The following is a 17,056-nucleotide window of genomic DNA, read 5'->3' as shown; positions in this document are numbered from 1 at the left end:
TCCAACAAGAGTATTGATTCCTTCTACAGCTGCTTCAAAGCAGTGAAAGTTTTCCATTTTCTTTTTCATCACGCCCTTTCTGGCAACGAACGGCTACAGCTTCAATAAACATCATGCTGCGTTGCTCGCATTACAACACTGTATAGCGCTGAAGCTGAACAATGCAAATCCCTCACTGTGGAGCGCACCAGTTGCTTACATCTGAAGACTATCACTAATAGGCCACACGAGTCATCGAAACTAACCGCAGAGCACACATTGACGACGTAATTGAGACTGCTGGTATCTCAGTCACTTATTGGTGAACACTCACGAGGTAGCACAACAGAGCAGGGCCACAGTTACACAACATCTTAAAAAGAAAAAAGAAGACGCGTTATCGAGCGCCTCCAAGTTTCACGTGCTCTTGTCAACTTCACTAGGGAATTTCTGGGTACTACACGGCTCTACTAGAGTGTACTAGAACAGGGGAGTGCTCGGAACGGCCGCAGCACCAATGATCGGTAGTCTGCAATGTGTCGTTGTTTAAAGAGTTGCGCGCGGCTCCGCGAAAGTGGTGCAGTGGTACAATCCCCGCTTCCCACTCAAAAGGCCCGGGTTCGAATCGCAGCTTTACAGGGTGGGTTTTTATTAGGGGTGTGCGAATATCAAATTTTTCGAATACGAATCGAATACGAATATCCACCTTCGAATATCGAATCGAATATCGAATATCAAAGGAAAAATGCCTCCACAGTAACAATAATGTTTAACATGTAGCTATTTAAAAAAAACAAAAAACAGCCCACTCTAAGAAAAGATCGAGTAAAAAGGGCGTCTTTTTGTCCCACAACAATAATCGACATTTATTTTGCCTTCCTTTCCTTGCACTATCGCCGCGCGCCCGGCACTTTCTGGTCACGAACGACATGCGCGCTATCAGCGTGACATAGCATTCTTGGTAGGAAAGTGGCCAGCGCCGAGTTTTCAAGAAAGAAACGCAAGCAAGCCAGATGACGATTACTGTTGTGGGACAAAAAGACGCCCTTTTTACTCGATCTTTTCTTAGAGTGCCTGACTGGCAACACAACATACACTGATATCTCCAGAACACAATGTCCAGGCTAGCACAATGCACATCACAACACAAGCAAATATCACGGCACGATGAAAATAATGACTACATGTTATCATGATCAAATATGAGCTCTACATGATCAGGCAGCAGGCGCTCCCTTCTAACAGAGACACCCCCCCCCCTGCCACTGAAAATGCACGCTCGCTATGAACAGAAGTGGCTGGTATAGGGAGTTACATGGCGCACAGTCCGCCACCAGTCACGTGGGTCACTGTCTTTCTTCAGAAGTGGTCCCGCATAGTGAACGAGTGGTAGTGCGGCACGTTACGGCCGCATAATATTCAAAATATACGGTTACATGATCGCCAACAGCGCTGCACGTCGGAGATGCACCAGCAATAAATCATACGTATTGGGGCGCTCGTCGCAGGCAGATATCGTGCCTCCGTGTACTTACGATGTTTATCGCTCCTCTCGGCAACGTTTTAGCGATACGAACGCAGCAGAAATGTGGAGCACGAGTTATTTTATTCATGATAATCGAATCTCATATTCCAATTTTTCGAATATTCGAAGTTATTGGATATTCGATACCTTTCGAATACACGATTTTCGAATCGAATACGAATATTTCGAATGTAATATTCGACGAATATTCGAAACTTTCGAATATTCGCACACCCCTAGTTTTTATTCGTAGTGTCTACCTTCATAGCTGTATTGGTTTCCTTACTTTCTTAAAACTAGCTTCAGTTGCTATGTATTGCTACAAAAGTAACGCAAAATTAGAAGTAAAATAGAAAAAAAAATTCACAGTGAGCGTAGTTATTTGAAGCGCCATCCCGCGGAATTCAACAAAAACATAAGGTATGGCCCCCGATATTGAATCCCAAGATATGGCGCTGCAAATAACTGTGTTAACTGTGAATTTTTTTATTTTACTTCTCATTCTGCGTTACTTTTTGCAGCAATACGTAGCAACTGAAGCTAATTTTTAAGAAAGTAAGGGAAACCAATACAGCTATGAAGGTAGACACTACGAATAAAAACCCACCCTGTACAGCTGCGATTCGAACCCGGGCATTTTGAGTGGGAAGCGGGGATCGTACCACTGCACCACTTTCGCGGAGCCGCGCGCAACTCTTTAAACAACGACACATTGCAGACTACCGATCGCAGCGCTACAAGCGGATTGACCCTCTTTGGGCTTCACTTTTTGAAGCTCGTTCCGGGCACTCCCCTGTTCTAGTACACTCTAGTTCTACTTTTGCTCCGCAGCACAGGGTAGCCAACGTGAAACATGCTAACACCGCGAACATTGGGCGATGTTTATGTGGCTTTTTAATCTCGTGCCGGCCAACAGACTCGGGAAGAGATCGGAAAACGGTTGCCGCAGTAGGAGCAAACACCAGCCCGAAAGTCCGCTTTGTCCTCCACCGCGCGGGGATCGTTTGTCCTGTCGCTCAAAAGGTCCCCGTCTCCCCGAGGAGTCGCGGAGTGGTAGCGCCCAGTCCCTAATCCGTGATGCCGTTGTCACGTGATCAGCAATCCCCGTTTCTCCCGCAAGGATTTCTCCCCGTGTGAATATCCGTTCAAGTTCACAGAATAGTGAAATGGAGACTTGATCTTCGAGCAGACTCAAGTAACGGTTACCGGGGTTCCTCACGACGGTATCGTTCGGTTACTGCTTTTAGTTCCCCGGATATGGGCGCAGCGTACGCCTCCTGGTGGGGTCGGTGTACTGCCGGCCAGACGATGGTGTACAAGCAGCACCCGGCAATGGCTAGCGGCAACGTCGTCGTGATTGCTATTGCGTTCCTGGGAATTAGTCGGCGGTGTCGCTTGAGCGTTCACGTCGCTGCGGACATGGCACGTTGATGGCGAAACCACGCAGACCCATCTCGCGTTATTGGCAGTGGCGCTAGGTCTGGCCGGCTTCTGCGCAGAGTTGGCGGTGCTCGAAGACGTGCCGAACGCCAGTATGCTGTGGGGCGTCGCCTCAGTCGACATACGGGCTGGATGAGGGCAGAGGAGGTTGGAGCGGCTGGCGATCGAATTAGTATGTCTTGAGCCAGGGCCGTACCCAGGAATTTTTTTCGGGGGGGGGGGGGTCACCTGTCTGTGACGTCACATGCCTTGCACGTGACGTCACAGACAGGTGCTCTGCGCTGGAGCCCCAACGTGGCGGCCACCGTGACTTTTTTATCTCATTAGAGTGTGTCAGTGCAGAGGAGGACACCCAGGTGTTCGGTCCCCGCGTTCTTTTGTGCTCTACCCGCTTTTTTTGTTCGCCAGCCGCGCCAAGGGGGAACACAAAGGAACGCGGGGGTTCTGGTGTGAAGGATGCTTGGGTGCACCGGCACTAATCTGATGGCGAGCCGTCACCATTTCTTGCTCGGCGCATTCGAACAAAAGCTCACTGAGCGTTTCAACCCGCTGGTCCCCCAAGATGGCGGCCACGGTGACGTCAGTGCAAGCTATGTATTGGCAAAAGTTCTTGCGGTTTTCTTCCGCCTGCTTTTTAAGGCCGTGGTCCAGTTGTGTTAAGAGGTCATGCTGTGAGCGGGACCGGACTGCTAAAAAGTTCTCCGATAGCGTTGTTGACATGGTGTGGTAACTGCTGGATGCGTGGCTCTTAAAGGCGTCCATGGCTTTCTTGTAATTGATGAACTCCTTAGTTACAAAACAGCCCAAGCGCTGGTGCTCCCCTTTTCCTGCACACTCGCTTGCGAAGACTACGCAATATTTGCATAATGCTCCTTGAAGCTTCTCTGAATAAACAAGCCATAGGTAACGATCTACCCAGGGAGGTTGGAACTTCAGATTTTTTTCCCTGTGGCTGGATAATCATAGTTAGCCGGAGGAGTCCACGGATTGAGCAGCAGCTTCTCCGTCGTCTCTGGGTCATCTATATTATTGCTATTCGAGACAAACAGCCCCAAGTCGAAATATTCGCACTCGTCGCACAGAGGGGAGGCGAACCAGAATGTGTAGGTGCCATGCCACTCACCTTCCTTGGGTATTGCCCAGTGGTAAAGGCGTCACTTTGCACAGCGTTGACTGTAGAACAAAGGTCACTTAGAGTTGCACTGCGGCCACCATCATTTCCCGGCGGCGCATGGGTGTCCTGCGTGTGTTCGTTCTGAGGTGATTCACAAAAACCGCTGCGTTCTCCTGAGTCGCTACAGAAGTTCCGACGCGCTTGGCTTGCCACCAGGGCCCGTATTCTCAAACGATCGCAAAAGGCGATAGTATCGCGTTTGGTGACGTAAAATTTGATGCGTTCAATAAGTAAAAAAAAAGACTTGCCTGTGACGTCATTGTTGCAACTGGCCGCTGGTAGTTCGAATGTCTCACAACACGGGAGTGAGCGCACTGTACGAGCGCAGAGCAACCCGAGTACGGCGTTTTCGAGCGTGTGCTGCTGCTTCTACGCAGTGGCCAGACTTGGCCGGCTTGGCTGTGGCTACTTGAAGTGTAAGACGTGTTTAAAGTGCTTTCAACGTTTTTTTGTTCGATTATTTAATGCACAGTATAATATTTAAAGAATGCAACTTTGCGTGAAACGTATTTTCGTTGAGAGTTTAACACGGCGTACTCGGAGAGTTCAGCTGTAGCGTGCCGCCGCAGCGACATCGTCTCAAGATCTCAACATGTTGCCGGCTCGCGATAAGCCACGCGAGCAACGCACGGTTCATGCTCCTGGGACGTTCAAACCAACGTTTATAGAACCAGGTCAGTTGCAAAACTGAGCGATGTTGCGCGGCGCCGCCGCCATCAGCGACAGATGTGGCGCTGCTGTCGCAACAGGATTCACTCCACTCTCTTCAGCCGGCATTGCGGCGCGTCAGTATCCGTGGAGGCTGCTTTCTGCGTGAACAGTTTCGCGCTTTTATTGTGCTTCGGATGTGCGTGTCTTCACCATGCCGACATATGTTGTGTTCTCAGCTGTACGAGCGGTTACAGGAAATCTGAGACGCCTTTCTTTAGTGCCTAGGGTTATCAACTCTTCAATGAAGGGATAGTCGGGACGGGAGTCATTGTTTCTTTATTGTTTCGGCCTTTTCAGCTGGCTACGTGCTGTTCGCAACACTTCCTCTTGCTGGAGAATGTACCCGTAAAAGTTGTCGCGCTTCGCACAGAAGTTCAGCCAAAGTAACTAAAGCCCTTCGCAGCCACCGCTAGCCACCGCAACATTGCTTCGTGCGTGCTATTCGTGAGAACTTCGTGTTCTGGAGCGTGACGCGCGTTGTCGGGCGTGCGTTGGATCACATAAAAATTTCTAATTGGACGGTCCGGAATAAACCCGGTACATATAGCTGTCCCGACCGGGAAGGCTCGCGACGCTGTATGAAAAGTCGGGACAGTCCCGCGAAATCCGAGACGTAATTGGTAACCTATTTATGCCCCGCGTGACCCTGACCAGCGAGCGGCGTGGCATCGCGCTATTCCTCGTGAGGACAAGAAACTGTCCGACGTATCATGTGTATGTGATATGCACTTCCATGAAACGGCAGGAAGTGGAAGGTGGAAGCTGCGATGAAAAAATCCGTAAACGGGGTGGGTGCTCGAGCCAACGTTTCGACAAGTGGACTTGTCTTCTTCAAAGCTGGAACTGTTTCGCGCCTGTTCGAACTGTTTCCAGCCTTGAAGAAGACAAGTCCACTTGTCGAAACGTTGGCTCGAGCACCCACCCCCTGTTACGGATTTTTTCATGCACTTTCATGAGGAAGACATCCTGAAGACTTTCACTCACATGGTCAATGGTAAGAATTAAGGTTGAAATCGTCAGCGGAAAGGAAACTCGATCATCGAAGGATGCGCCCCAAAGATATTCCGGAACTTGCCTTGAATTGAGTGAGTCTAAAAATTGTGCTGTAAATAATTTTTTTACAGTTAACTAGAGCTGTTTTGATAAAGTTTAATACCTGAGACTAAATAAGTTGTGCCGTTTGTGTGCATCACACCATACATGTAATATCGGAAAAGTTGTTTCTCTGCATTGCGTGCGTGAAATAAATACAATTTTTCTTTCTGTAGCAGGACTGAAATTGTGGCGTGCAGTGCACACACGGATATTTTACCACTCCATAATCGCAAGTAACGACAGCCGCGGTACAAAGTGAAAACTCCTTACTTAAAAAAAACGTTATAGTGAAGAATTATCGGAAAGAAAACAGCGAAAAAAAAAGACGGAGCACCAGAAAAAGGATTACACAAACAGCGCTGACTTACAACAAATATTTATTCGTTGACATCGCGCAATGCCTTCACAGTCCACAACGAAAAGAAATAAGTACCAACACGCCCAAGTATCCACTTTAGCTAAATAATTACGCTACTGGAATGCGCCATATAGTTAATTTCTGTAATGGACAGACTCGCAAGTTATGTTATCAAGCATGAGTTATCGTGGGCAGTCTAGAAAGTCATAGCTTTAGTGACTTTGTCTACCGCTGCTAAATATTACTCAATTTTAAGTTGCAGCGACAGCGCAACGAAAAATCTCGATAATATACAGTCGGAGAGTAAACAACGGAGCCCTTTCTGAACGGCTGCCCCGGCGTCTTGCCACGCAGACTACGCATTTTCGTCTGCTAGCGGAAGCTTGTTGCGCCGCCAGCGCCACCAAACCGGAAGCTGCCTCGGCGCCGCGCGAGGGTTGGCTAACGCGGGGAGTTTTGCAACTTACCTGGTTCTATAAACGTTGGTTCAAACCACGAAAAAACACGCGCTGGCAAAGAACGAGTGCTGATAACACCCCAAGGTAATGCTCGATGAAAGCTTCAGCGTAAAAAATGCTGCGCATATCCACCGAGGATACTAGAAGCTACCGCCTACGTCACTGAAATGCTAGACTTCACCACGAACCGACGGTTAACGGTGCCTTCGCTTATTGCAAATATGTCGAGAGCACCGTCGAGCACCATGACGCAAAATTGACGTCGGCGGAATTACCAGATGGCGCCCTAACTTTTCCGGTTTGCTCAATAGCCAATCAGCGCGCACCAAAGGCGATACTTTTGCGATTGTCGCCTTTTGGGAATACGGGCCCAGTGCTGAGGAAGGCGAAGTTTTATCCTTCGAAGGAGGCGGTTCTTCTCCACCCGCTTCCTCGTTTCCAACTTTCTTGAAGTAAGACGCAAGCATCCTTTGCTTCGTTGTTGCAGAGTGTCTTTTCATTTTGCTGCCGCAATCCTGTGCACGCACACAGAAGTGGCCAGTGGCTCCAAAGAGACGTTTGCGACTGCCTCGACTGCCTGGCGTGAACGGCGGGCGATGTTTTTTTCCTCTCTTACCCGCTTTACATTGGCTAGAATGTAGAGGTGTGATGAACGCGCCGGCTCCCGCGTGGCGCATGTGTTTTCTGAACGCCGCTACAGCTGGTGCGCATGCAAGCCCATTATTGTACTCCCGCTGCAGCAAACTGGATTAACGCTATAGTATACTTAAAGACCTTTTCACAGAAGACTCCATGGACACTCCATACTCCCCTTAATAGACGTGACCCCCAAGAATGCACTGCCGAGACATTTGCACTCCCGTGGTACAGTCCAGAAAGGAGGTGTTGCTCCTTTCCTGTGAAAAAGTCACCTTTTCACAGACGGCTTAATTAAATAGCCGTGACCCCCCAAAAATGCACTGTGTAGGCTCTGACGTCAGCCTCTGTACTCCCGCGCGCAGTCCAGCTTGGCGGCGTTTTTTCTCTCCTGTGAAAGTTGACCCTTGATGCCAGATTGTGTGCCGGCTGTCTCCTCGCTTTGTGCGCTTTGTAGGGAGGCGCATATACCTTGTGTGTACAGAAGAGGTAGACTTCCTTGCGAGTGGTTAAGGTTGTTCGAAGTTGCTCGGATATGCCAGTCTTTCAGTAGATGTCATCTTCGGTGATTCGTTTTGGTGGCGAGGACTGCAGTTTGTGAAAAGTTTATCCTGCAGCCTGCGTCCTCGGAATGCGCCGCTGAGTTGTTCCGCTTAGGGGTATGGCATGTCGTGTTGGTGTTGCCGTTGCTGTCGAACTGTTTACCTTCACAGAAGGAGACGCGCTTTTCGTAGGAACCCAAAGCCGACACGTGCGGTCCGCACAGACGGATAACTTCTCCAGTGGCAATGCACAAGGAAAGCATCTGGAATCAATAAAGGAGCTGCTACGGGGTGAAAGACGAAAAAAAAATAGAGACTCGAAGGAACGCGAGGGCGAAGTGCAAAGCTGTACAAATAGGGCAGGTTCGCGTGCGGGCGAGGGAGCGCTGAGGTGTTCTGGTAAAAGGGTAGGTTTGAGGAAAGGAAGAAGAGGAAGCAATGCGAGAAAGTTGCAGTGTAACTTTGGCAGCTGGTGGTCGCTGTGAAGGCGTGTAACTATTTTAGTATCACCCGAAAAGTTAAGGCATCAAAAAAATTTAGGGGGGGAGGGGTCAGAACCCCCTCAACCTCCCCCCCCCCCCTAGTTACGGGCCTGTCTTGAGCCCTGACTGGATCGCTGTGTGGCAACAGCAGCACGTGCAGCAGCGGCGTTGCGCTGTGCTTGCGGCTATGACTGCGGTTGTTCGGCATATTCTAGCGACTTCTGTAATTACTCGCGAACAATTCCGGCCATTGAATGCCCCTATGGTTGCTATCCGACGAACATCTTGAACGATAAATATCGATCAAATAACCAACACGGTTCACTCCATTTTTACACGCATGATTGCACATCGTGTTGTAGACGCGACAAGGATTCTACAAAAAGGCAATGAAATGATGGCACGCTTGTGTCATGTTCTCCCGAGACAGCACACACACGAGGCTCAGTCCGAATGCTGACTGACGTATGCGGCCAGCAGCACGTTTATTTCAGTGATTATAAAAGCGATAAGAACGCCATGTGGCGCTACATCAAACCGTCCAAGCTGATGACAGCAACAACAAAACATTCCTTGCTCCCTTAATAAAAAGTGAAAGAACAGAAATTAAAAAAAAACGCCAGGCCTGCGATGAAACCGCAGCACAGTCACAGCGAAAGCTGGAAGAGCGGCGTTTCTAGAGCCCGTTGGAAGCTCTCTTGGGGCTACAATACAAGTACACTAGAAAGGTACCCACTACGCCATAAATCAATTTCTATGAAGTTGGGAAGCACCTACTTGTCACGTATCTCGGAAGCGCTTGCAATGTCGGAATGGAGTTGGGAGAGAGATAGAAAGAGTCGGGAGACACCGTGGTGGCACTGCAAACAAAACTTTATCGCACACACCATGGCAAACCAAAATACTAACACGCACTCAAAATTTACAATAAGAATCAACAAGTACAGAAAGGCAAAGTTAATGCGCACTCACAAACTAGCCCACAAGGCATTCCAGCTATGCCTAGCTCCTCTCAACCCGAGAGTCTGGCCACTATGGCCTCTCAGTCACTCGCGATACCCATGGAGCGTTCTTAAGGTTCGCGGTGTCCGCTGACTCGGTTCGTCGTCCAAGTCGACGCCCAGTCCCGTCGTCGCAGCTCCTGTCGACGTCTCCGGGCCGTCGCCGTCGATCAGACGCCTCGCTGATCGTCTTCCTCGCCGATGCTTCCTTCCTCTCGGAGAACACCGGTCTCTCCCAGTTAGGCCTAACTGTCGGCCTCTCGTCAGTGCCACGGGATCCAACTGTCGACGTGGCTCTCCAGTGATTGTCGGTGGGTTGCCGTCTCGTCGAGCTGGGGTAGTGCCGTAGGTGCCATGAGAACTGCGTGATGAGGCTGCCGCAAGCCTAGACCCGAGGTCGACGGCTACCCTCCCGGGGCATGCACAACGCTGCCTCCAGAACTCAGCCCTGCTGTTCCCGTCGCGGACGCGACGCTGGCTTGCAACACCTTGCTCCTCGACAACTCCACCGAACAATGCCCAACTCTTCTGTGGTCTCTCTCCTCGGCTCGAGTCGCGTGGTACGCGCCTTTCTCCGGCCAATGGCTTGCGTCGACGTGGCGGGGGTGCACACCATCGGGTACTTTTCCATTCCCCGCATACCATCGACGCCTTGCGCTGTCCGGCGCGCGCCCCGTGCCCCTTTACTCATGACATTGGGCCCCCTTTTAAGAGTTTTTTCCTTAAAAAACTGCTTCTTCTCTTCAGGGTTGCGGCCCTCTACTCTTCTGTTGGTCTTAAACTTCTGACTCGCATTCTCTATTATGGTTCCATCTACTTTCACTACACCATGGTCATCACCACGCACTTTCTCGAACACGTCACCAAACATTCCACTGAACCGTTCACGATGTCCACGAGTTCATCGTCCTTAACACTATACGGCTACCCTCACAGAGATAACTACCCACAAAACACATCACTCAGTGTTCCAAAATATGCACCATTCACTTACTCTCAAGCTTTACAAAAAAAAAGTCATCCATTAATATTCTCGAAACCTATTCACTGCACAGGACTTATGTTTCACAGAATCCTTCTCAACACCATAGCAACCACCAGTTTACTTCCCCGCACTTAAACCTGTGCTTTTTCACGTTTCGTGTCTTCTTCAGTTTTTTCCGGCGTCTATTCGCTGCCCAGTGTCTCGGACGCTCACTTAAGCTGATGCCTCTGTTTCTTTTCACCCGACGCCTCTTCGACCTAACTTCCTCAGGCAGCGTCCTCCCCTTATGCCTGGCTCTCACTACTAGCATCAACCTCTTTGTATACAAATTCTTACACTCTACTCTGCGCGTTTCGGGGGCATTCTTTTTAGTTCGCTTTACGCGTGTGCCCTTGACAAGTTCAGCAACCTTTATGGCGTCCCGATAGTTACGACCAGTTTTCTTTGCTTTTAGAACTGTCTTCACTTTCTTTAACTTTACGCTTGTACTACCGTGCGTCTGAGGCATCCCATTCCTCCTACTCCGCTCTTTTGTCACAACTCGCAAACGCTTAGTGCTTCTTCCTTCCACAGCTATGCTCACCGAGCTGTATTCTGCCTCTTCGTTGTCCGGAGGCATCGCGTTCTCTTTCTCCGTGCCCTCTTCAGCACCGGCATACAGTTCACTAACCGTTGCTACACCATCACTATATGCAACACCTGGGCCCTTTGTCTTCTGCTCATTCCTAACCCGACTATTCTCTCATTTGCACAACTAGTGTGTTCACTGCGCCTTTGCTGATCGGAGGCAAAACTCTGATAATCAGGCGCATTGACTTCTCCCAATGAAATCTCTATGGGCCTTCTCTCATTATGTCCAATGTATCCTGTGGCTTGTGCCAGTCGCAGTTTGCGCTCTAGTTCCTCCTTTTCCCGAGCATACGCTTCTAGCGCAATGGCGCGTTTTGCCTCGCGTTCGGCGCGACTTGCCTCGAGATCGGCGCGACTTGCCTCGCGATCGGCGCGTCTTGCCTCGCGATCGGCGCGTCTCGCCTCGAGATCAGCGCGTCTCGCCTCGCGTTCGGCGCGTCTCGCCTCGAGATCGGCGCGTCTTGCCACAAGTTCGGCTTTGCCCTCCTCTATTTTACTCTCCCACTCTTCTTCAGTGAACCTGAGAGCCTGTTCTCCATTGAGCTTTCTCTCCCGAATGACTCTCACTATCTTGTCCCAATCCATATCCATCCTTGCAACCCCCGACGCTACGTGACTGGGCCCAACGCTGGAAAAATCCTGGCAGGCTCGCCATTTATTGTGTCACGTATCTCGGGAGCGCTTGCAATGTCGGAATGGAGTTGGGAGAGAGATAGAAAGAGTCGGGAGACACCGTGGTGGCACTGCAAACAAAACTTTATTGCACACACCACGGCAAACCAAAATACTAACAACGCACTCAAAATTTACAATAAGAATCAACAAGTGCAGAAAGGCAAAGTTAATGCGCACTCACAAACTAGCCCACAAGGCATTCGAGCTATGCCTAGCTCCTCTCAACCCGAGAGTCTGGCCACTATGGCCTCTCAGTCACTCGCGATACCCATGGAGCGTTCTTACGGTTCGCGGTGTCCGCTGACTCCGTTCGTCGTCCAAGTCGACGGCCAGTCCCGTCGTCGCAGCTCCTGTCGACGTCTCCGGGCCGTCGCCGTCGATCAGACGCCTCGCTGATCGTCTTCCTCGCCGATGCTTCCTTCCTCTCGGAGAACACCGGTCTCTCCCAGTTAGGCCTAACTGTCGGCCTCTCGTCAGTGCCACGGGATCCAACTGTCGACGTGGCTCTCCAGTGATTGTCGGTGGGTTGCCGTCTCGTCGAGCTGGGGGTAGTGCCGCAGGTGCCATGAGAACTGCGTGATGAGGCTGCCGCAAGCCTAGACCCCGAGGTCGACGGCCACCCTCCCGGGGCATGCACAACGCTGCCTCCAGAACTCAGCCCTGCTGTTCCCGTCGCGGACGCGACGCTGGCTTGCAACACCTTGCTCCTCGACGACTCCAACGAACAATGCCCAACACTTCTTCTGTGGTCTCCCACCTCAGCTCGGGTCGCGTGGCACGCGCCTTTCTCCGGCCAATGGCTTGCGTCGACGTGGCGGGGGTGCGCACCATCGGGTACTTTTCCATTCCCCGCACACCATCGACGCCTTGCGCTGTCCGGCACGCGCCCCGTGCCCCTTTACTCATAACCCTACTAAGCTATTATTTGTCATTCTGTGGAGAAGCGAGGCATCAGCTACACGTCTGTAAGGCATTATGTGCACTTTGTTGACGCGACGACTGATGACGATGGAGAATTATGGCTCAGCCCTTTGTAATAAGTTGGAAGCTTTAAACGGCCCACCAGTTATGTAATTTGCATTGGGTGACGCCCGGTCGCTATTTCCCTCTCCCGTCATGCTGTATAACATACGTTGACGTGGGAGAGAGCCGGGGGTGGGGGGGAGGGGCGCAGAACTTTACTGAGACCCCAAGTAAATGGACCATGCGCTTATGGGCTTCCTTGGCAACCTATACAAGTGCACTTGCGAGGAACCCACTACGCTATAAATCGTAATTTTAGTGAGACCCCGAGGAAATGGATCATGCGCTTATGGGCTTCCTTGGCAACCTATACAAGTGCACTTGCGAGGAACCTACTACGCTATAAATCATTGTAATTTTACTGAGACCCCGAGGAAATGGATCATGCGCTTATGGGCTTCCTTGGCAACCAATACAAGTGCATTTGCGAGGAACCCACTACGCTCTAAATCATTGTAATTTTACTGAGACCCCGAGGAAATGGATCATGCGCTTATGGGCTTCCTTGGCAACCTATACAAGTGCACTTGCGAGGAACCCACTACGCTATAAATCGTAATTTTAGTGAGACCCCGAGGAAATGGATCATGCGCTTATGGGCTTCCTTGGCAACCTATACAAGTGCACTTGCGAGGAACCTACTACGCTATAAATCATTGTAATTTTACTGAGACCCCGAGGAAATGGATCATGCGCTTATGGGCTTCCTTGGCAACCAATACAAGTGCATTTGCGAGGAACCCACTACGCTCTAAATCATTGTAATTTTACTGAGACCCCGAGGAAATGGATCATGCGCTTATGGGCTTCCTTGAAAACCAATACAAGTGCACTTGCGAGGAACCCACTACGCTATAAATCATTGTAATTTCTGAGAAAAAAAGCCCTTTGTAATGGGATGGAAGCATTCAACAACCTACCCGTTGCGCAATTCGCATTGTGTGACGCCTGGTTACAGAATTCGCGTTGTGCGACGCTTGGTGCTATTTTACTCTTCTACCACGCTATATTCCATATGCTAATGTGGTTCCTTCCCGACATGAAGGCTGTATAGGACCTTTTTGCAAAGCAGTTTCAGGCACCGGCATGGCTCACCTGCGTTTTCTGCAATTCAACAAATTTCGACATACACTCTCGAAAGTACATTCTTGCGGGCCTTGCATCTGGATCGCGGTGAAATAAAAAAAAACGGCATGGCTCAGAGGTTGAATACTGGGCTCCCACGCAGAGGGCCCAGGTTCGAACCTCGTTCCATCCTAGAATTCTTTTCTTATTTCGTTTTTTTTTTCTTATTTCGAGCGATACTGGTTACGGACACCGGCGGCGGTGGCGGTGGCGGCGGACAACTACGGCGCCAAAAACGGCCGGTGAAATGATCTCATAACAGCTTTCGCTGTAAAAAACAAAAAAATACAAGGAGCACTACGATGCGCAAGCACAGTGTTCAACTTGATTACTGGGGCACGTAACGCATAACTGGTGTGCGCACGCGCGAGCTGCGGCGAATTGGAGTCTGAGAAAGGGTCACTGACTTCGGGGCATCCCCCGGCGCACTGGCGCACTGACCACCCGGATCACTGGAGACACATGTGCCCTCGAATTCCCCAGACGAAGCCCCTGTAGTTGCAGTGGTGCCGGCGGTGTCTGCTGGTTCGTAGGGCGCGGTAGCACCCGCAGCATCCAGAGGCCCAGCTGGTTCCATGCCTGAAGCATTTGGAGGGTCTGTGTGAGAACGCCCAGAATACTCTGACAGCTCAGGCTGCCACGGCACCGTCCGCACATGGTCGTGGTGCCGTGTCCATTGGCGGCCATCTGGTAGCCGTAGCACTGTCGCGTACCCCTTGTCCGCTTCCACCGTTGCCGGTACCCAGACGGGACCTGGACGAAAATTGCGAGCGAAAACAGTCGTTCCTGGTGGTGTGGCTACGGCTCCTGCCGATCCTCAGTTGACCCGGAGACTCTGGGAGATCTTTTGAGAGATCACCGTGGTCCGCATGTCAGGCCGTAGTAAATCCAATGCCGTTTTCAACTTCCGGCCCATGAGAAGTTCAGCGGGACTACAACCTCTTACTTCATGCGGAGTGGTCCGGTATGTCAGTAAAATTCTCGCTATCTGTACGTGCAAATCATCCCCTGACTGCGCTTTGTTTAATGGTCCGCACTGCACGTTCCGCTGCTCCATTAGATGCTGGGTGGTACGGTGGTGCAAGAATTTGTCGGATGCCGTTTCTACGAAGGAAGATCTTGTATTTATTCCTCACTCACGAACGCTGGGCCATTGTCGGATACGACTACATCAGGGAGTCCATGCGTAGCGAACATTTTTCGCAAGCAACCAATGGTGGCTGCAGTCGATGGGCTGGATACGGGGAACACTTCTATCCACTTCGAGTATGCGTCGACTGCTATGAACAAGTAAGCATTCTTCAGTGGTCCAGCATATTCTACATGAATCTGGGACCACGGTCTCTCCGGGAACGGCCATGGTTTGACTGGCACCGTCTCGGTAATCGCCGATTTTCTTGGCAGATGCGGCATGCTTGCACCGCTGCCGTGACTTCATCATCCATGGCTGGCCAACAGACATGGCTACGGGCCACCGCTTTTATTTTCGCCACTCCTGATGTCCTTCATGTAGCAGCCGCAGCACGTCGACCTGCATAGACGCGGGCACAACCACCCTGCTTCCTAGCAGAATGCAATCACTCTGCACACTCATTTCATGAAGGCGAGTGGCGTACTCTTTCCATGGAGCTTCTAGGGGAACTCCCCCACCACCAAAGCGCTTCGCGAAGGCGTGACAGCAGCGGGTCTTTGCTCGTAGCGGCAGCAATAGCTTGCGCTGACAACACTCTGGGATAACACCCTTGGAGCATAAAAATCTCCGGTGGGTTCTCGTTTTGAATGTCAGCTGTTGGAAGCGGAAGTCGGCTCAGTGCATCGGCGTGCCGAATGTGACCACCAGGTCTGTACTTCAACACGTAATCATAGCCCGACAGAAAGAGTGCCCAGCGGAGTAGGCCAGGTGAGCAAGACTCTGGATTCTGCTTATTTTCCGCGAGAAGCCCCAAAAGTGGCTTGTGATCGGTTGCTATCTCGAATAGCCGTCCCCAAAGGTACTGCTTAAAACGTGTTACTCCGAACACAACTGCTAAGGCTTCCTTGTCGAGCTGGCTGTAGTTTCGCTCAGCTGTGGCCAAGCTTCTGGACGCGAAGGCGATTGGCCGCTCTTCTCCCGACGCATCCCGCTGGGCTAGAACCGCGCCGAGACCATATGGCGACGCATCTGTGACAAGCACTGTGGTTTTCTTTGGGTCAAAGTGCGCCAATGTCGTCGCAGATGCCAAGAGCTGCTTACTTTCTCTGAAGGCTTCCTCTTGAAGTGGCGCCCAGGTCCACGGTGTACCTGGTACCAATAGAGCATTCAATGGATTGAGTACCGCCGACAAGCGAGGGATGAACTTCCGGTAGAAGTTGATCAATCCCATGAAGCTTTGCAGAGTTTTCACGTCTTGTGGCCTTGGTGCCGAAAGGATGGCTTCAACGTTCCTGGTGCTGGGATGCAAGCCTTCAGCGGTGATTACGTGTCCCAAGTACTCAACGCGGTGTCTCATAAATTTGCACTTTGCTAACTTCAGGCGCAAGCCGGCATCTTGTAGGCGCTTGAGAACTTGGCTTACGTTCCTCCAGTGGTCGTCTTCAGTGTTTCCTGTCACCAGGATATCGTCGAAGTAGACAACGACGTGCGGAACTTCGCTCAGCAAATTGTCCATTTCCCGCTGGAACAACGCGGGCGCCGAAACGACGCCGAACCGAAGCCTTGTGAATTGAAACAAACCTTTCAATGTGTTAATAGTAACTAGCTCCTGCGACTGCGCATCTAGCTTTATCTGCTGGTAGGCGTCCTTCAAATCAAGTTTAGTAAACTTCTTACCACCACACAGTTTGGCGAACAGCTCTTCGATTCTGGGAATCGGGTAACTTTCAGTGACCGTGACTGGGTTGATAGTGACTTTGAAATCAGCACACACACGTAGTCTACCATCTTGCTTCACCACTGGAACTACTGGCGCGGCCCACTTGGACGTCTTTACAGGGAGTATGATGCCTTCGCGCTGTAACCGCTGCAACTCTTCGACATACCTGTCAACAAGCGCGAACGGCACTGGTAGCGCCTTGAAGAATTTTGGCCTTGCTCCTCCTTGTAGCGTTATGCTGGCCAGGACTCCCTTCATCGTACCAAGGTAGTCGGAAAAAACGTCGCCGAATTGTTCGACCAGGCCTTCAACGTTGCTGATTGTTTTCACGTCTAACGGCTTCAAGATGGTAACACCGAACGCTT

This window comes from Rhipicephalus sanguineus, unplaced genomic scaffold, assembly GCF_013339695.2.
Source record: "Rhipicephalus sanguineus isolate Rsan-2018 unplaced genomic scaffold, BIME_Rsan_1.4 Seq225, whole genome shotgun sequence".
In the NCBI taxonomy this organism is placed as follows: domain Eukaryota; kingdom Metazoa; phylum Arthropoda; class Arachnida; order Ixodida; family Ixodidae; genus Rhipicephalus; species Rhipicephalus sanguineus.
This window is presented reverse-complemented; position numbering follows the sequence as displayed.